Raw genomic sequence first — 21,190 nt, 5'->3', positions numbered from 1 at the left:
TGTATATATACACATATATTCACATATATATATACATATATATATATAGAGAGAGAGAGATAGAATACCTTGAAACTGAAATTATTGATTACTATTCTCTTGAGCAATTGAGAGCCAACGTGTAACGTCCTCCTAATCTAGGATAGTTACACTGTGTAATTAAATAGTGCTTAACTCTCTAAACGAGTCATTTGGACATAAAATGTGTAATTGAAACTAACCACAGGTTTAGGTACTAAAACTTTTTGGTCAAAAGTCAAACATTTCATTAAAAGAGTTTGATTTCAATACATGGGATCCCAACAATGTTAACATTGTTACAAACTCCAAAATAAATATAAAAGTCGACCTAAGCGGCAAAATCAGGGTTCAACCCTAGTTCCAACTGATAATCTCAATCGTGACGGTTGAGCAGGCTGCATATGTACACTCTGCCCCTGAAGTTCTCCAACTCATGGCTGGTCTAGCTTTTCTTTTCCTTTACCTGCACCATTTAGCACCCATGAGCCGAGGCTCAACAAGAAAATATAATCATGCTCATAAGAAGTAAATCATCATATCACATAATCATAATTATCATGCCTAGCATTAATAACCCTACTCGTGCATGCATTCAATCTAGATAAGTGACCATAGAGTAACATCGGGCCCATACAACCATCCTTAGAGCTGGCCAAGCGTACCTGATGCTTATTATTTCAAGCAGCTGTTAGGAATGTTAAAATGACCCAGTGGAGCGGGGCGGGTCGGAGCTCTAATATGACGAATTGATTATGGTCCAGATTAAGCGGGTCGAAAAGCAGGACAGGGAGCTGCCCCAATCCGATCTGGTACTGATTATTATGGGGTGGGTCGTAACCCGCCCCGGTAGCTCTTTTGTTTTGTTTTTTTAAAGAACATTTTTTTAAATACCTTAAATAAGAGTCTCTGCTCTTCTTCATCTTCTTCTTCAGTTCAACCGATCTCTCTCTGTCTCGTAGGTTCTCTCTCTCATCTGGGTTTTCTCTCTCTCTCTCTTGTGGGTTCTTTCTTTCTCATCTGGGTTCTCTCTCTCTCACCTAGGTTTTCCTTATTTGGGGTTTTATCAAACATTTGAAAGAGATGCTCTGTTGTTTAGCTGGACACTAAAGTAATATTGTCATTCATTCTAACAGTTTTGTTTTCTTAAATTCCTTGCAGGTTTTTGAAGGCAATAGACCGGTTTAATGATCTTGTTGTTTCAATATATGTTACTGCTTGTCATATCCTTACAATATTGTGAATTGAAGTTTTTTTTTCAACTTATTATTTATAAATGTTATGAGTTTATTTGTAGTGATTATATTGGTTTAATTAAAGGTAGATGGGCTCAGTTATTCTCTTTTCTCACCTGAGTTTTGCTACTCAAAGTCTCAAAATTGATTGATACAAAGACATAGTAGAATAGGGTTTTTGTTTTTTGATTCCTCGTCTTTCTTTGGGAAAACAAACTGATTATTTTGTCCTATACAACACAATAGTACAGTAGGTGGTTTCATTCCCTCTTTCAGTAGTATCATCACTTAAAAAAAAAATTGTTTGTGCATTATGTCGAAGCAAATATTATTCTTACTTACCATGGAATGTCCAGACCCGACGATTGCTGCAGAATAAGAGTCAATTATTATATTTATATACCCCTCTTGAAGAGTATCAGAACAGAAACACCTTAATCATATTTGAACTATTGAAACTTGTATGTATTTTCTTTTCTTTCTTCTGCTTGACTTGTTTTGGCTCTGACTGTTTTCTTTAGTTTCCTTTGAGTTTCAATACTTATTGGTATGGAGCTTTATTGGGTCAAAACTTGATAGGTCTGTTTCCTATTCTATTACTAAGAATGGTAAAGCTGATACTGATATTGATTGATAGTAAGATTTTCTCCTGTTCTTATTTTGTCTCATATGCATTCTGATTTGGTTGCTTAATTGGTTATGGTCATTCTTGCTAATCAATTGAGTTGAGGATTTTAAACTTTCAGGGAGCAAAGAATCAGAAAGAAAAAAATAAAAAGATTTTGCAACAACAATCTACTGTAGTAATCTTGTTATTCACTTATTGTTAGACTTCATTTTTTTTATTATCTTTTCTTTAGTCCATTATCTCTTTTACTAGATTTCATGGGACTGTACCTATGTATGATTAGGTACCAAATCATGTTTGGATATATTATAATGAATTCATACAAAGATGAGTTTATTTGTAGTGGTCATATTGGTTTAATTATAGGTAGTAGTCTCATTTTTGGTCTCTTGAACCTCGTTAATTCATTTTAATGGAATCTTATGATGTTTTTCTCAACTTTCTCTAGTCAATGAAATCTTTTATTGAACATGATAAAGAAGCAGAATAGGTTGTTTGTTTGTCTTTTTCTCATTAGTTTTATTTTTCCTTGTTTTAAAATGATCATTTATTAACTTAACGATACAACTTAATAACATTATCTTCATTACGTGGATATACCATCAAACTTGGAAATATGAATGCTCTAGTTTTATATAACTATCTATATATTTGGGAAATAATTGCATATTCTCGATACTTGCCTCAAATTCAACACTGCTAGAAATAATTAGTTCATACCAATTCATTTATTATTATGTTATTGCCTGAAATTAGATGAAATGCTTCTTGCACTAGTGTTTTTGTTTCTTGTTCTCTTTAACTAAAAGCATACATACACGACTGATGCTACTTCATGATTCCCAGAATGATGATGGCATAAAGAGCTTTTTCCAAGAGGTTCATGAACTCTATATAAGGGTAATAGCTTGTTACTTCACTTTTGATGATCTATTCTTCCTTCAAGACTTGTTCTTTTCTGGTTGATTGTCTCTTTCTAAGATGCTCTACATGTGTTGGCTGTTTTGGTTCCAAGATCAACTTGTTTGTTGAAGTTTATAATATAAATTGTAGCACAAAGTGTTATTTATCTCTAACAACTTTGAGAAAGAGAATAAATAATTCAAATGGTTGAGCTAAGAATACGATTTTTTTTATTCTTCTTTGTGAAATCATTTTCTAGAAGAGCTTGTAGGTTTTATTTTCATGATTTGTGCCATTATAATATTTAAATGATTTTATTTTCTATAATTTAATTTTTTTGTTAATAACTTTATAAAATTTAGAAGAGTTTGAATATCTTACATATTCATCCATAGTGAAGTAGGTTCTGAGATTTTTGTGTGCTGCAGTAATAACGGAAGGTTGAGAACTTGTGTGTCTTAGTGAAGTAGGTTCTGAGATATTTGTGTGTTGTGATGATATAAGGTTGAAAACTTGTGTGTTGTTTGATTGTTTTAATTGATATTGACATATGGTTAGGTCAATAAAATAGGAGAAATGTTGCCCGATGTTTTATAGATCTAGTTATCATTTTTAAAAGTTTTGCATGCATCATTATTTTGATATATTTTATAATGTTGATGTAATGTGAGTTAGATCAAACATATAAGCATGTCTACCCAAGATGTTACCGAGTCTAATTTTGTGGATGATGTTGATTTCGTTCCTTCAACAAATATACAAGAAGTGTAATCTCTTGATAATAGAAGTGATGGAAATGAGAGTAGAGGTATAAAAAGAAAGAAAACATCTCCTGCATGGGATCATTTTACATTGCAAAAGATTGATGGTAAAATAAAAAGCAATTTGCAATCACTGTGGGAGGAAATTAGTGGGAGAGATTAGTAAGGGGATTTAACACTTACTTCCTCACATGGAAAGATATCCAGAAAGACAGAAACAACTTGCCAAGAATCCTAATTGTAAAACGCCCTAGACTAATACTTTGTAAAACATCTCCATGCTCATAAACTTATAAAAGAAAACCTCTTATTATATGAAGATTTCAGTGGGGCCTTGCTAAAACATGCAAGTTGAGCCAAATAGTTTAAAATAAAATAAAAAGTTCTCATGCAACATTTTTTAAAAATAAATATAGTTCAAGTCCCACTCATAAGTTTTGAAACCAAAATAAAACATAACATCATTCTTTAAAATTGGCGTTTAAGCTAATCGTTTACTCGCCCATAGGATACCCTCACGCCATACACACTCTGACATCAGAACTCCCCACATCACCACACGTGCCAAAGAGAAAACCTATTTATTACTTGAAAGGGGGAAAGGGGGTAAGCTAAAAGCCCAGTAAGGAAGTACAAACAACAAACAAAGAAAAACACAACAAAACATAATCATATCGTAAGACTCATACAACATCATATCCACACATCGTCATAAATCGTACTTAACGATATCATCGTACATCATACATCATATATCATTAACATATTCAAATATCATCATCATAAACATCATCATCACATCCTTGTAAAAATGGCCCCTCTAATGACCCAAATTTCCTAATAAGGTTTAGGAACTTGATTAGGAGGCCGGGAGGACCATAATCAATTTATTGTGCAATTAAATTATTATATGCATATTTATGTGAATTATATTATAATATGATGATAAATTCATGCACGTGGGTCAACATTTTATTATAAGGGAATTTTGGGTAATTTGGCCAATTGAGGGCGTAATTGTGTATTTTCATGCATGTTGGTGAATTGTGAGTGAGACCACATCATAATGTGGATTTGTTCAATCCATTCAGCTTGAGACGATCTTTGAATGCAAGTTTTCGGTTTGGTCATAATAAGGTTAATTTCGAGGCTCGGGGTGAGTCTCGGGGTAATTTGAGGATTAGAACATTACTGGGAATTAAAGGGTAATGAGATATGATTTATTAGCATTTGAGAATATTGGGAAAAATGGGAATTTGAGGGTGTTAATTATGATTAACGAGATAGGCGGGAAATGACAATTTTTCCCTTGGTGGCAGTTAAGGGTTTTAGATAGGCTTGGGGGCATTTTAGTTGTTTCACCTAAGGATAGATATAAACCTTAAGAAGCCGTAGAAGGTTGTAGAAAACAGAGCATCATTTCTTCCTCTCCTGATCATCTTCTTCTCCTATTTTCTCTTTGAATTTTGAAGCTCCATTTGAGGAACCAAGCAAGGAAATCGAGCCTTGATGATCTAGGATTGTGTTCTACCATTGAAGAGGGTGTGATACTGAGATTGAGGTGAGTTTCTGGCCATTAAAACTCTAGTTCTTACTCTGCTTTTCTTGTTGAGTTTCAATTGGGATTTTGATTGGGATGATAAGAATTGTTGGGGGTTTTTGGCAAAGGTTGCTTGGGTTATGATGCCTAGGACATGTAGAGTGGATTATGGCCCCAGCTGAGTTGAAAGAATTAAAGGTACAGCTGCAAGAGCTGTTGGATTTGGGTTTTATCAAACCTAGCTTTTCACCTTGGGGAGCGCCAGTTCTGTTTGTAAAGAAGAAAGATGGTTCTCTGAGGATGTGTATAGATTACAGAGAACTGAATAAGCTGACAATTAAGAACCGGTATCCTTTGCCAAGGATAGACGATCTGTTTGATCAATTGCAGGGTAAGACGGTATTCTCTAAGATTGACCTTCGTTCTGGTTATCATCAGTTGAGGGTTAAGGAGGGAGACATACCGAAGACCGCTTTTCGTACTAGGTATGGGCATTATGAGTTTCCAATTATGTCATTTGGGTTGACTAATGCCCCTGCCGCTTTCATGGATATGATGAACAGGGTGTTCAAAGATTATTTAGATCAGTTTGTGATCGTCTTTATCGATGATATTCTGGTATATTCTCAGACTGAGTCAGAGCATGAGCATCATCTGAGGTTGGTTCTGCAGAGGTTGAGAGAACACAGATTGTTTGCGAAGTTTAAAAAGTGTGAATTCTGGTTGTCTCAGGTGTCCTTCCTTGGGCACATTGTCAGTAAGGAGGGGATTAGAGTGGATCCATCAAAGATTGAAGCGGTCAGAGATTGGCCAAGGCCAAAGAATGCTTCTGAGATTAGGAGTTTCCTTGGATTGGCAGGGTATTACAGACATTTTGTGGAAGGGTTCTCAAAGATTACTATTTCGTCGACTGAGTTGACACGCAAGGGTCAGAAGTTTGTGTGGTCAGACAAATGTGAGAACAGCTTCCAAGAGTTGAAACAGAGGTTGATTACAACTCCAGTTCTGAGTCTTCCTACAGACCAGGAGAAGTTTGTGATATACTGCGATGCTTCTCATCAGGGTTTGGGCTATGTCTTGATGCAATCAGAGAGAGTTATAGCTTATGCTTCTCGTCAGCTGAAGGAGTACGAGAAGAGGTATCCTACCCATGATCTAGAGTTGGCAGCAGTGGTTTTTGCTTTAAAGATATGGAGACACTATCTCTGTGGAGAGAAGTGTGAGATTTATACAGACCACAAGAACCTGAAGTACTTCTTCACCCAGAAGGACTTGAACATGAGGCAAAGGCGTTGGCTGGAATTAGTGAAAGATTATGATTGTGAGATTTTGTATCACCCAGGGAAAGCCAACGTGGTAGCTGATGCTTTAAGCCGGAAGGGTCCGGGACAGATTCATGGTATTAGGCTGATAGCCAGGGAGTTAGCTAATGATATGACCAGAGCTGGTATAGAGTTGCTAGTGGGCCAGTTGGCCAATGTTACGCTACAGTCTACGCTGCTAGAGAGGATTAAAGAGGGTCAGTTGAGTGATCCACAGCTGATCAAGATTAGAGAGGATGTCTTGGCTGGAGCATCCAGGGATTATACAGTGTCTGATTTGGGGTTATTGAGATACAAATGACGGATATGTGTTCCGTTAGACACTGCGTTGAGGCGGGAGATTCTGGATGAATCTCATACTACACCTTACTCTTTGCATCCAGGCACCACGAAGATGTACCAGGATGTAAGATCATTGTACTGGTGGCCAGGGATGAAGAGAGATGTAGTGGAATATGTGGCTAAGTGCTTGACATGTCAGCAGGTCAAGGCTGAGCATCAGAGGCCGGCAGGGTTACTGTAGCCTCTGGATATCCCAGAGTGGAAGTGGGAAGATATCACAATGGACTTTGTGGTGGGCTTGCCCAGGACAGTTGGTCAGCATGATTCCATTTGGGTGATAGTGGATCGTTATACCAAGTCAGCTCACTTTCTACCAGTGAGGACTACCTATACCATTGACCAGTATGCAGATCTCTATGTGAGAGAGATCGTGCACCTCCATGGAGCTCCTAGGTCGATCGTGTCAGATCGGGACCCTACGTTCACTTCCAAGTTCTGGAAGAGTTTACAGACAGCCATGGGTACACGACTGAAGTTCAGTACAGCTTATCATCCTCAGACAGATGGGCAATCTGAGAGGACGATCCAGATATTAGAAGACATGTTGTGGGCATGTGTGCTGGACTTCGGTGGATCATGGAGTAAGTATCTGCCTTTGATAGAGTTCTCCTATAATAACAGTTACCAGTCTACCATTGGTGTTGCACCTTATGAGATGCTATATGGTAGGAAGTGTAGATCTCCCATTCATTGGGATGAGACAGATGAAAGGAGATACTTGGGTCCTGAAGCAGTTCAGAGGACCAGTGAGGCTATTGATAAGATTAGAGCTCGGATGCTTACTTCTCAAAGTAGACAGAAGAGCTATGCAGATCCCAAACGCAGGAACGTGGAGTTCCAGGTAGGAGACTATGTCTTCCTTAGAGTCTCGCCATGGAAAGGGGTGAGGAGGTTTAGGAAGAAAGGCAAGCTGAGTCCCAGGTTTGTATGTCCATTTGAGATCCTGGAGAGGATTGGTCAGGTGGCTTACAGGCTAGCTTTGCCTCCGGCGTTGTCGGCCGTGCATAATGTGTTTCATGTGTCCGCTCTTCGGAGGTATGTATCTGATGAGAGACATGTTTTGAGTTATGAAGATCTGGAGCTTGAGCCAGATCTCTCCTTTGAGGAGCAACCTGTTCAGATACTTGATCAGAAGGATAAAGTCCTTAGGAACAAGACGATACCTTTGGTTAAGGTATTGTGGAGGAACAGCAAGGTCGAGGAGGCGACCTGGGAGCTGGAGTCTGATATGCGGAGTCAGTATCCCGAGCTGTTCAGGTAAATTTCGAGGACGAAATTTCTGTAAGGAGGGGATAGTTGTAATGCCCCGGATTCCCTATTATGGTTAATGGTTGGATTAGTAGGCCGGGAGGGCCATAACTGTTTAATTGTGCCATTAAATGTGTTTATGCATGTTTATGAGAATTATATTATAATATGATGTTAAAAGCATACATGAGAGTCCATATTTGTTTACAGGGGTATTATGGTAATTTGGCCCGTTGAGGGTATAATTGAATGTTTGTTGTATGTTAATGATATATTGTAAGACCACATTATAATGTGGATTGGTTCGAGAATTTCGACATGAGACGATCTTTAAACATGATTTATCGGTTTGGTCATAACAGGTCTGTGCTCGGGGCTCGGGGTGAGTCTCGGGGTGATATTAAAGGTTATAGCGTTACCGGGGATTTTAGGGTAACGGGTTATGAAATATTGGTGTTTGAGGATATTGAGATTAGCGGGAATTGGGAAGCGTTAATTATAATTAACGGGTTTAGCGGAATGTACCAATTTTGCCCTTGGGGTGGCTTTGGAGGCTTAAGATGACATAAGGGGTATTTTGGTCTTTTTGGAAGGATATATTTGGCTAAATAACTTAGAAGGCTGTAGAATAAAATAGAACAAAACAGGGGTTCTACTTTCTCTTCCCGTACCTTCCCATAGCCTCATCTTCTTCATTTCTCCTTTGATGGTTTTGTGTTCTTGGTGATAGTTCAAGCTAGAGGAACTTAAGGGTTGGATTGGAGACTTGTTTTAGCTTGTGTGGGAGGTCCAAAATCAGTTCTAAGGTGAGTTTTATCCACTGGTTTTTATACATGCTCTGTTTTGCTTATAGTTTTTAGTTCACGGATTTTGATGTGGGAAGTATGAATTAAAGGAGGTTTTTGGTGTTAGGTTGATTGGGGTTTAATGTGAGTGAGCTAAGGTTGTTATATGGGGGTTCAATTACATATTTGGAGGAGGTTTTATGATGGTTTGGGAGGCTGTTTTGAGAGAAAAACGCACAGGGGGAAATCTGGTTTGAGCGTGGGCTAGTTGCTGAATTGGGCTGGGTGTCGCGGCACAGCTTTTGTGTGCCGCGGCCCATGAGCGTCTGGCAGATAGGGCTTGGGGGCGTGCCACGGCACGGCTTTTTGGGGCCGCGGCCCATAAGGCCAAATTTTGCTAAAAGTGGTTTTTAGCTTAGGGATTCAAACCATAGGCCTCGAGGTTGGACCTAGTACCCGGTTGTGTAGTTTTTGAGGTCTCGGGGGCTGGGATTTGGTTTGGGAACCCTCAGTTATCATTTTTATTGATGAATCCTATATTTTGGTTATGACCAGGTGACCGTCGAGGAATTTAAAGGTTGATCGTTCTCAGGGGTCGTTCATATAGTAATTCTCACTCGAACCAGAGGTAAGAAAACAGTGTATGAATACAGTTGCACCCTGTATAGGTATATGACATGCATGGTTTGATATTAAGGCATGTTGGTTGATATATGTGGACATGGGTTGCATATTAAATGCTATTGAACGTTGTTTACCAGTTTGAGACACTGACTAGTCAGGGACCGACTCTAAAGTCGAGAATCATGCATTGAATGGCTCTATAGCATTAATGCCAGACCGACCCTAGGGTCGAGAAACTTATAAGTGCTTGCCTGGCTTACAACCAGATGAATATAGCCAAGGTATATGACTCTGGTGACTGTTTGTCACATGGCTAAGGGACGTTGTCCATAGTTTCGACTCCAGAGTCGTGAGGAAGGTTATGTTGGTGACTAATCACCTTGCACCTGTCCTAAACGAATTTATAAATGAATCACTATTCAGTTAAGCCCTGGTGGCCCTAACGTCACACGGCTAGAAGGAGCGATGCTCATTATTGTGACTTTTGTCTATTGTCACCTATTTGTTGGACTGATAGGTCCTGAATGGTTGTTATGATCATTGTTGATATTATATCATGTTTTATTATGTTTTCTTGCTGGGCCTTGGCTCATGGGTGCTATGTGGTGCAGGTAAAGGGAAGGAAAAACTTGGCCAGCCTTGAGTGGAGAGCTTGGGCGATGTGATGTACATGCAGGGCCGCTTGACCGCCACGGTCAAGGAGTTCTCAGAGGGACTAGGGGTTTACCCTATTTTTGCCGCTTAGGGCGGCGGGGATTGTATATTTGGAACTGTAGCAACTCTTTTGTAACATGAACTACTTGTAAACATTTTAAAAAGGCTCATGAGCAGTTTATTTACTTAATGAAAAGTGCCCTTTCCTTTTTACTGGTTTTACACCTTAACCTGTTAATGACACTTAGATCACGTTTTTAGCCAAAGGACTCGGGTAGCGGGTCAAATTTCTGGTTTACCGTTCTCCGTAACTGTTCTGGGGTAGCCAGGGCGTTACAAAAGATATCCAGTTAGATAGAAACAACTTGCCAAGAATCCTAATTGTAAAAAGCCCTAGACTAATACTTTGTAAAATATTTCCATGCTCATAAACTTATAAAAGAAAACCTCTTATTATATGAAAATTTCAGTTGGGCCTTGCTAAAACATGCAAGTTGGGTCCAATAGTTTAAAATAAAATAGAAAGTTCTCATGCAACATTTTTAAAAAATAAATATAGTTCAAGTCCCACTAATAAGTTTTGAAACCAAAATAAAACATAACATCATTCTTTAAAATTAGCGTTTAAGCTAATCGTTTCTCGCCCATAGGATACCCCCATGCCATACACACTCTGATGTCGAAACTCCCCACATCACCACGCATGCTAAAGAGAAATCCTATTTATTACCTGAAAGGGGGGAAGGGGTGAGCTAAAAGCCCAGTAAGAAAGTACAAACAACAAACAAAGAAAAACACAACAAAACATAATCATATCGTAAGACTCAAACAACATCATATCCATACATCGTCATACATCATACTTAATGTCATCATCGTACATCATACATCATTATCATGCATCATATATCATTAACATATTCAAATATCATCATCATCACATCCTTGTGAACATAGCCCCTGTAATGACCCAAATTTCCTAATAAGGTTTAGGACCTTGATTAGGAGGTTCGGAGGGCCATAATTGATTTATTATGCAATTAAATGATTATATACATGTTTATGTGAATTATATTATAATATGATGATAAATGCATGCATGTGGGTCCACATTTTATTATAAGGGCATTTTGGGTAATTTGGCCCGTTGAGGGCGTAATTGTGTATTTTCATGCATGTTGGTGAATTGTGAGTGAGACAACATCATAATGTGGATTTGTTCGAGCCATTTGGCATGAGACGATCTTTGAATGCAAGTTTTCAGTTTGGTCATAACGGGGTTAATTTCGGGGCTCGGGGTGAGTCTCGGGGTAATTTGAGGATTAGAACATTACCGGGAATTAAAGGGTAATGTGATATGATTTATTAGCATTTGACAATATTGGGAATAACGGGAATTAGAGGGTGTTAATTATGATTAACGAGATAGGCGAGAATGGATGATTTTTCCCTTGGTGGCTATTAAGGGTTTTAAATAGGCTTGGGGACATTTTAGTCTTTTCACCTAAGGATAGATATAAACCTTATGAATCTGTAGAAGGCTGTAGAAAATAGAGCATCATTTCTTCCTCTCCCGATCATCTTATTCTCCTCTTTTCTCTTTGAATTTTGAAGCTCCATTGAGGAACCAAGCTAGGGAACCGAGCCTTAATGATCTAGGGTTGTGTTATACTATTGAAGCGGGTGTGATACTGAGATTGAGGTGAGTTTCTAGCCATTAAAACTCTAGTTCTTGTTCTATTTTTCTTATTGAGTTTCAGTTGGGATTTTGATTGGGATAATGAGAATTGTTGGGAGCTTTAGCAAAGGTTGCTTGGGTTATGATGCCTAGGACATGTAGAGTAGATATTTGGGTTCATTTGGGGGTTTGGATGGAGTTTGGGATCAAGTTTTTAAGGTTGGAAATGGAAAACTCGAAGGAGGAAGAACCAGGGCTTGTTCAGCCTGGCTCTAGCGCTTAGCGCCCAAGGGAGGGCGCTGCAGCGCTAGCCAGGGTAAAGCAGTTCTGGTTTTAGCATTGGGGTGCTAGGGGGGCAGTGCTGTAGCACTACCCTGCTTTTCCTGATCATATTTTGGGCACTTTTGAGGGTTTTTGGCTCGGGGTTTCAATTCCTAAGGCTTGAGATCGAATCTACTAACCGTTTGAATATGATTCGAGGTTCCGGGAGTGAGGTTTAGGTCAAGAACCTTTTATTGTTGATTTCATTAATTGGAGTTCCATATTTGGTTATGACTAGGTGACCGCTAAGGGATCAAAGGATCGATCGTTCTCAAGGGTTGTTCATTTGTTATTTCTCGCTTGAACCAGATGTAAGAAAGTTGCACCCAATATGTGATGCATCAGAAACATGTGATTAGTGCATGACATGAGTATTTAATATGAGTTTGATCAGAGCTTGAGTCTCTTAAATTGTGCATGATCATGACTATGCTAGTGATTGTTAAGTAAGCATGTTGATTGCCCTACAGTTGGATATTTAACATATGATATATGCCTGGTTGCATTGCTTACTTGTGAATGGCACTGTCTCATTAGTCAGAATCGGAAATGGTGTCAGTATTAACTGTGAAGCTGTGACTCATTAGTCAAGTTCGGCAGTAGTGTTGAGCACTGGTCATATGGTATTGGCTTAAGAGTAAAGAACAGTTTTAGCGTGTTTAATGCAAGCCGAAAAGATTAGATCTAATCGACATAAGCATTGAATGACTCATCATGAGCATTAATGCCTGACCGACCTCAAGTTCAATGAAAACTAAAAGCGCTTGTCTAGGCTAATGGCTAGTCACTTAGAGCCATGGCCAGAAGGCCCAGGTGACTGCATCGTCACATGGATATGGGTGCTGAGCCCACATTAGTGACTCACTCATCAGTCACTCATCTGATTAGGTCTGCACGCCCCAGCATGGTTATCAAAACCTCAAGTGTTAAATCACTCATTTTATTAGGGCTATACGCCCCAGTATGGTTATCAGAACCTCAAAGTGTTAAATCACTCATCTGATTAGGGCTACACGCCCTAGCATGGTTATCAGAATCTCAAGTGTTAATTACTCATCTGATTAGGGTTATAAGCCCCAGCATGGTTATCAGAACCTCAAAGTGTTAATCACTCATCTGAATGGATTGACTTGATAGTCATCCATTCAGGAGGGCAGGATCCCCCATCATTATCTGAACTTATTTGCATGCATGAATAGGTCTATTATTGCTAGGCATGCACATTATGATTTAGTAACATGTTATACTGTTCATGAGCATATTAAGTTTTCTTGCTGAGCTTTGGCTCACGGGTGCTATGTGGTGCAGGTAAAGACAAAAGAAAGTTGGACCATCCTTGAGTTGGAGTGCTTAGGTGATGATATGTACATATGCAGCTGCTCGATCGCCACGGCTGAGGGTTGAAAGAGGTACTAGGGTTAAACCCTATTTTGCCGCTTAGGTCGGCTGGTTGTAAATCTCTTGTTGTAATTAATCATTTAGTTACACGATTATGGCCAAATGACTCGATTAGCGAGTTTAGCACTGTTTCAAATACACACTGTAACGGTCCTTGGGTAGTAGGGCGTTACAGCCCCCTTTCTTGTCCATGTCACATCTTGAGGTAAACAAGAGGCTCTAGTCCTTGAATAACCTCGACGCGTCCGCCCTATAAGTTACGTCATACCTTAGTAACTCGAGTTACGTCTTTATATCCTAAGTAACCCCTTTGTTATGTCACGTTCAACACACTAACAATCATTTTCTTTTCATACAACATACAAAATACATGCAGTCCAGTCATATCAACACAAAGGAAATACATGATTCATCAAATTCATCATATCATCTCAAAAATATCATTTCATACTTCATATCACATGGTACATCATCATACATAACATTTAACCTCAAAAAAACCAATATTACCGTTCGCAGCATAAATAAATAAATTTCTATCTAACTTCCTTACCTCAGGTCCGAGCAAAGAAGAAATTGAACAAACTTCACAACGAGCCTATAACCATAATCAAATAGAATTATTTAGCATCACATAAGATTTTCTTATGCCCAATTCACATATCCCATGTGTGCATGGGTCATGCACACATGGTGCAATTTACACATAATTTCCAAACATACACATTTTTCACATAGATTCACAAAAGAATAATGTCAATTCTACCTATTATCCATGCATGGTTTTTAAGTAAAAATTATATGGTTGAATAATAGACATATTTTTTAACATAAAAGTGCATTTGCATGTGACATGCATACGTGGGAGCGTTGTTAAAAAATGATGTTAAAAACGATAATTTCTATACGCTTATTTCTAACCTTTTCAAAATAAAGATTTAGTAACATAATTTCCTCACCATTATTTATTTCCTTTAAATTCCTAAGTTGATTAAACCTCTTAAGACATTATTCTTATTTCATAAAAATAATTTATTTAGCCATATTAAAAAAATATTAATTCAATTTATTATTTTTAAATTGCATAGAAAATAACAAAAGCTTGAAATTATCTAAAAGTACTTATAAATATCATGTTTCCTTTAGAAAATAACACTTTATTTAAATTAATAAAATTACAAGATCTTATGCGAGAAAAATATAAAATATAATTTTAAGTGTGAGAAAAAAAATTATTTATGCTTGTATTATTTAAGGCTTAATTTATGTAGTGTAAACTGATATGTGATAACCAAAATAATTATTTTTAGTTTATTAAACTAAACTTTCAGCCACTATTTATTTTGTTTAAAATCACAAGTGAATCTAAACTCAACATTTTTCTTAATTAAAATAAAGAAAATCATACTTATTAACATGTGAACATTCAATGTTACATTTAAAATATCATTTTAATTTATATATAGTTTAGGGTATTAATTTATTTCAACATACACACAAACTTCCTTTCATTTAAAAGATATTTCATAATTTTTATCAAAACTTCTAGCAACATAATAAACCCTAAAAAAATCACCATCTTGGAATTAAAACTCATATTTTCTTTATAAAATATAAAAAAAAATGTAGGTATTTATTTGAGTAAAAATATCATTTTAATGTAAATTAAAATACCCTTTTAATTTCATAAAATCATCATAGCACTTGCATAAACATTTATGCATGCAAATCATTATTTCACCAAATTTCTCATCACTTAAACACAAAAATCTGCAAGCATATTAAGTCATGAAATTCATCATTTTACATCATGCTTCACAAAAATCATACATGTTTAATAAACACAATCTAAACACAAACCCTAGCATGTTTCTACACCTCTTTTAAGCATTTAATATTACAATTAGCATCAATAATTAATCAAACCACCTTAAAACATACTCACAAGGCTGAAACATCCATAATACTATTTTCAAAATATATCACCAAATTTTCGTGCCCTTTTTAAGAAAATAAATCACTAGGTCTACATAGGAACATACAAAAAGATTCCTCATTTAAACCCATCATGCTTTCAAAAATATCATAATCATCTCTCAAATCCAAAGGTAATTTCAAAGCTCAAGAGAAAACAAGAACCCTAGAACATGATTCCAACATAGCAACACAAAATATATATATATATATATATGATAAGAATTCCCTATATATGCTTTGTCAAAACCCCCATGAACATGAACATAAAATACCAAAATCATCATATTTTAGTATATCAAAACCAAAAACCTTGTCAAACTTAATCATACATCTTTTCTATATGACAAAGTAATCACCATCAAAATCAACATGCATCATATTCAAGTATCTCACAACAAATCAAATCAAACATATGGAAAGGATTCAAATAGACATCAAAACCTCAAGATCCTTTCAATACAACAACAAAATTAAAAACAAGGTTTAGGGATCAACTACCTCCTTGATAGAACCAATACCCAAAATGGTCACCACCTTCAATCAACCCCAAGGTTTCGAAATCCACAAAACAAAAAAAAAATAAAGACATAAACATTAACATGAAAACTAGATTAAGAAGATGAGAATGTAGAAGAGAGGATTAAACCACAAAAAATCATAGACATTCACCCAAGACCTTCAAAATTCTTCTCTTCTCTTCTCTCTCTCTATCTAGTTCTCATGCTCTCCCTCTCTCTCTCTTCTCTCTTGCACACTAGCCCAAGGAGCAAAAATGTTCTTCTATTTTCGTTCTTTCCCTTTTATCCAACTTAGAGAAAATAGCTTAACCTAGTGGGAAAGGGTAATTCATTCATTTTATTTTTATTTGATTTATTTCTTAATTAGGGGAAAAATAAAGAGTGCATAAAGATCACAACTCCTCTTCCCTTGTTAGCTAAAAATCACCCAAATTAAAAAGGAAATGTAATCCTTCCTTTCCCACTCTCTTGTCGTCCACCACTATTCCTTCCTCTTCTTTTTATTTTTTTTCTTTTTAATTCACTAAAATAATTCTAATAAAAGGAAATAAAAGTGTGTAGAAAATTCTATGCAAGTGCACCATTCAACCATGCACATGCACACACTTAATTACTAGGGTGCATCACTACCTACCATGCACCTTGGTGCATTCAACCAAAACTCATTTATTTTACAAATTAAATTATTTAATAAACAAAACAATTAACAATTAAATTCACACAATTTCTACCAAACAATTCTAACAAATAAATAAAAAAATTCATGACACTTAGCAATTAAATAAAACAAAGCAAAAAATTAATAAAATAAAATAAAAATTTGGTGCGCTACACTAATGCAAGCCCCTCAGTTACCTTCAATCTTGATCCTAAACTAGGAAGAAAAAAGTTGGCTAAAATGATCATTCTACTTGAGTACCCTTTGTCGATGGTAGAGCATAGTGGTTTTATAGACTATTCGAATACTATTTCACCTATGTTTCAAATGGTGTCAAGGAATACAATTAGGTCTGACATTTTTAAAATATATTTGATTGAGAAGGAAAAATTTAGAGATGTTTTGGAGAAAAATAAAAGTAGAATAGCCTTAACCACTGATATGTGGAGTGCCAATCATCAAAAGAGGAGATATATGGTTGTGACAGCTATCTTTATTGATGACTCTTGGAAGTTGCATGATCATATTTTAAGCTTTAGATATGTGCCATGCCCACATGATGCTCCAACATTTACAAAAACTCTAAGTTCTTGCATGTCTTAATGGAATATTGAACACAGGATTAGTACATTGAGTATAGATAATTGTGCTACGGATGATGCAATGATTTCACTTTTGAAGGAACAATTTGATTCTAACTATTTCCTTTTAAATGGAAAGCTACTTCATATGCGTTGTTGTGCGCATATTTTGAATCTAATTGTTAGGGATGGCTTGTATGTTATTGGTGACATCATTGCAAAGATTCGAGACATCGTTGCTTATTGGTTGGGCACACCAAAGAGGTATGAAAAATTTGAGGACACTGCTCATCTTCTCGGAGTGGCATGTACTAAAAGTTGTCACTTGATTGTGTGACAAGGTGGATTTCAACGTACTTGATCCTCAAAACAACTTTATTGTACGAGAAAGTGTTTGAATGATCAAAGCTACGTGCTCCAAAGTATAAATGTCTACCATCAGAAAATGATTGGATTAGAGCTAAGAAATTATGTGACAAGTTGGAAGTGTTTTATGAGGTTACAGAGTTATTTTCAGGAACTAAATATCCTACTACTAGACTTTTTTTTACCAATGATATGTAAAATTAAAATGAAAATTGAAGCATGGATGACACCAGATGAGTTGTTTATTAAGAACATGGCAACTCAAATGATGTCTAAGTTTAAAAAGTATGGGGAAGAGATTCATGGACTTATATGACTATTGCAGTTGTTTTGGATCCAAGGTACAAATTTATTTTGATCGAATATTTCTTTTCCTAAGCTATATGGAAATGAACCTCTTCGTATATTCTCTTCGGGGGATAGCAGCAACCTGCAGGTTCGAGAGACCTGGGGAAGAGGAAAAGAAGCATGACTCTCTTATACAATAAGTAGGGAACAGAGCCCTAGGGTGGACTGAATCAAAGAAAAGAAAAGATCAGGGGAAAGATTGAATATTGGCAGAGTGACCCACTTTATACCCATCTGCCTATACGGAGCAAAGTCTTCACTTTAGGTTTAGGAAGAAATCCCGACTTGGGAGCTAAGCTTGGATAAGAGGTGGGTGGACCTTTACTCTTACTAAATTCTATTTCATATTTGTGCAGTCGCTCTGACTTTTATTGAGAGGCCCTTCGAGGAGAGAGCCATTATTGGGCATATAGAAAGACGTACTCTTCTGTGCCCCGACTACGTCCTCTTTTTTGTACCAAAAGGACGACACTAACAGAGCAGGCCTACTAGCAAATCTAGGACGGGGGCTAGGAAAGGGGGAAGTACTAAATAAGACTAACAGATAGGCATGGACAATAGAAAGAATAGAAGGAAAGGGGCCTGGTCGTTTCTATGTCCCCAGTTGCATTTGGTAGGCAATCCAGAGGCCTATATGAGATTGAAATTGAGAAGGCCCGCAAACTTTGTTATGATATACTAGATGAGTATAAGTCTAAATGTCATGATTTGAGTGAAAGAAGTCAGCAAATGGAAAAATGCATCAACATCTTTTTCAACATAGGAAGATCTATCTAACTATGATACATATGTTAGAGTTGCATCTGGTGCAGAGAGTGTGAAGTTAGAGTTAGAGGCCTGTTTGGATGAGAAAGTGTTACCTAGGACTGATGAAGTCTTTGATATATGCAATTATTGGAAGGCAACATGATTTAAATATCCCATGTTGAACATGATTTCCAGAGACATATTTGTTGTGGCTATTAGGACTGTTGCTTCAGAGACTGCATTTAGCACTAGTGGTAGACATGTGGGTTCACATCGATCGAGGGTTCATCCAACTACATTGGAGGCATTGGTCTGTACTCAAAGTTGGTTGGTGAAAGACAAACAAGGTATTTATACTTATCTTTTATTATATATATAACATGTTTTTTAATATTTTGATAGTTAATGTTTGATATATGTTTTTTCTACCGGAGCGACTAAACTAGTCACCATCAATGATGAAGATAATGACGTAGATCCAACTATAGTAATTATTTTAGTTTTTATAATAAATCAAATAAATTATTAAACTTATATTATTAATACTTTTGTTTCTTTTCTTTGCAGGACCCATACATAATAGATCTTGAAGATTAGGGTAGTATATCAAAGTTTTATAATTGATTTAATGTAGTTAATATATTTCATTATTAGTATATGTAGTTTTATAATTGGTGAATTCTTAATATAATTAATGATATAATGATATGATTCAATCAAATATATGATGCATACAATAAAATGAAATGTAAAAGAAAAAAGACTAAAGAAAAATTAATTTAATGACATATAGAAAATAACTTCAAATATAATTTCATTAATTTGGTTTTATATGGATGTTTTTCTGGGTCGTCATTAAAGTCAAGATCACCAAATCCATCTATAAGATTCATTGCATTGATATAATAACTTGTGTCAATAGTGATATGGATTTTCGAAATTTAAAACTTTGTTTTTTTGAAAAAAATTCCTTTATACTTTAGGACTTTTTAATAGTACTATGATGTGATTATATATAAAAAAAAAAAGGTCAGGTTGGGTTTGATCTGACCCGAATGGACCGAGTCGGATCAGACTCGATCCACTCCAAACACCGGTCGAGTCAGATCAGGGCGGGGCGGGGCGGGAGTCTATTCGGGTCGGAACACTACCGGGGCAGATCAAATTCACCCCATTTACATCCCTAGCGGCATAGGGTAGTTCAAGCGTATATCATGCTTCATGGTTAGCTTAACCACATCGGCCAACATTCAACACGCTATTGTCATGCCTCGACTCATAAGTCGAGCCTTTAAACCCCCGACTTATAAGCTGAGTCTTATAAACTCTCGACTTATAAGCCGAGTCTTTTAACCAGATATATTGTTTACTAATAAGCTGAGCTTTTAATTAGATATCATAGATAGATCATTGACTTATAAGCCAAGCTTGTCAGAACAACAGATAGGTCTCGGCTTAGAATCCAAGCTTTTCAGTTGAGTATAATTGATAAACTCTCGACTTATAAGCTAAGCCTTTCCATCAGATATAACAGATAACCCTCGACTTATAAGTCGAGCCTTTCAATCAGATATACAAATAAACAATTATTACTTAACACAGGTAAACACAGTGCAATCAACATGTTTAATAAAACATTCCCAACATGGTTATAACCATGTTTTATAGCCGGGCCAAGCCCTAAACACAGACCGGGTGCAATATTTTTACCTCATGTCCTGAATTAAATTGTGTCTGACGACCCCCGAGTATGGTCCTTTTCTCTCGAAATTAACAGTTCACCCTAGTCACAACCATAAAAATGAATAAATATTAAGAAACGAACTAATAGAGGCTTCTGGACCAAGTCCTAGCCTCCGGGACCTTGCATTCTGCTAACCCAGGTAGTAGAATCATTTCTGAACCCTTAGGTTTGGCTTCCAAGCTCCCAAAACCTACTTTTTACATTATCCCAAATAGGATCGCGCCCCCTCCCCCCCCCCCCCCCCCCCCCCAAAAAAAAAGGGTCGCGACACTCAACAAGTTAAAGAGCCCAAGCCCAAAAGCACTAGACATGTACTGCAACGCAACCCATCTACCGCTGCGACACTAAGGCAGTTTGAGGTAGCTCCCCTATTCTCTGAGTTCACGAGAGACGCAATGCTCCAAGAATAGCGCAGCGGTGCGATCGTGCGAACCCAGAAAACTAACGATTTTAAGAATCGCCAACTTCCCAAAAATCATCCCAAAATGTGATTTTCAACTGTTTCGGCCATAATAATACTCCCAACTGCTCAAAAACACAATAAACAATCTTAAAAACTAATTGAAACTCAATCTCCAAGATATTTTTTCAAAACTTTTAAAACTAAACCAAAAGCTTAAGAAAAGCTGAATTACCTCTAATAGAACAGTTTCCTAAGTTGTTTCCCTAAGCTTAACAACTTCCAAATCTCTTAGCAAACTTGCTACCAAGCTCTAGGATCATAATTCCCTTCAAAGTTCAAAGAAACTTAGAGAGAAAGGGAGAGAACGTGAGAGTGTGCTTTGATGTTATGA

At 36.8% G+C, this 21,190-nt stretch overlaps 1 long non-coding RNA gene across 1 annotated transcript; it reads left to right on the top strand.

Moving 5' to 3' along the window:
* Positions 1-927: 927 nt before the first annotated feature.
* Positions 928-10,273, top strand: LOC133832940 (uncharacterized). Its single transcript, XR_009892577.1, has 3 exons — positions 928-976; positions 1,180-2,781; positions 10,018-10,273. It is a non-coding gene; the product is annotated as an uncharacterized LOC133832940 (long non-coding RNA).
* Positions 10,274-21,190: the final 10,917 nt, after the last annotated feature.

This window comes from Humulus lupulus, chromosome 1 (genome assembly GCF_963169125.1).
Source record: "Humulus lupulus chromosome 1, drHumLupu1.1, whole genome shotgun sequence".
Taxonomy (NCBI): Eukaryota; Viridiplantae; Streptophyta; class Magnoliopsida; order Rosales; family Cannabaceae; genus Humulus; species Humulus lupulus.
This window is presented reverse-complemented; position numbering and strand designations above follow the sequence as displayed.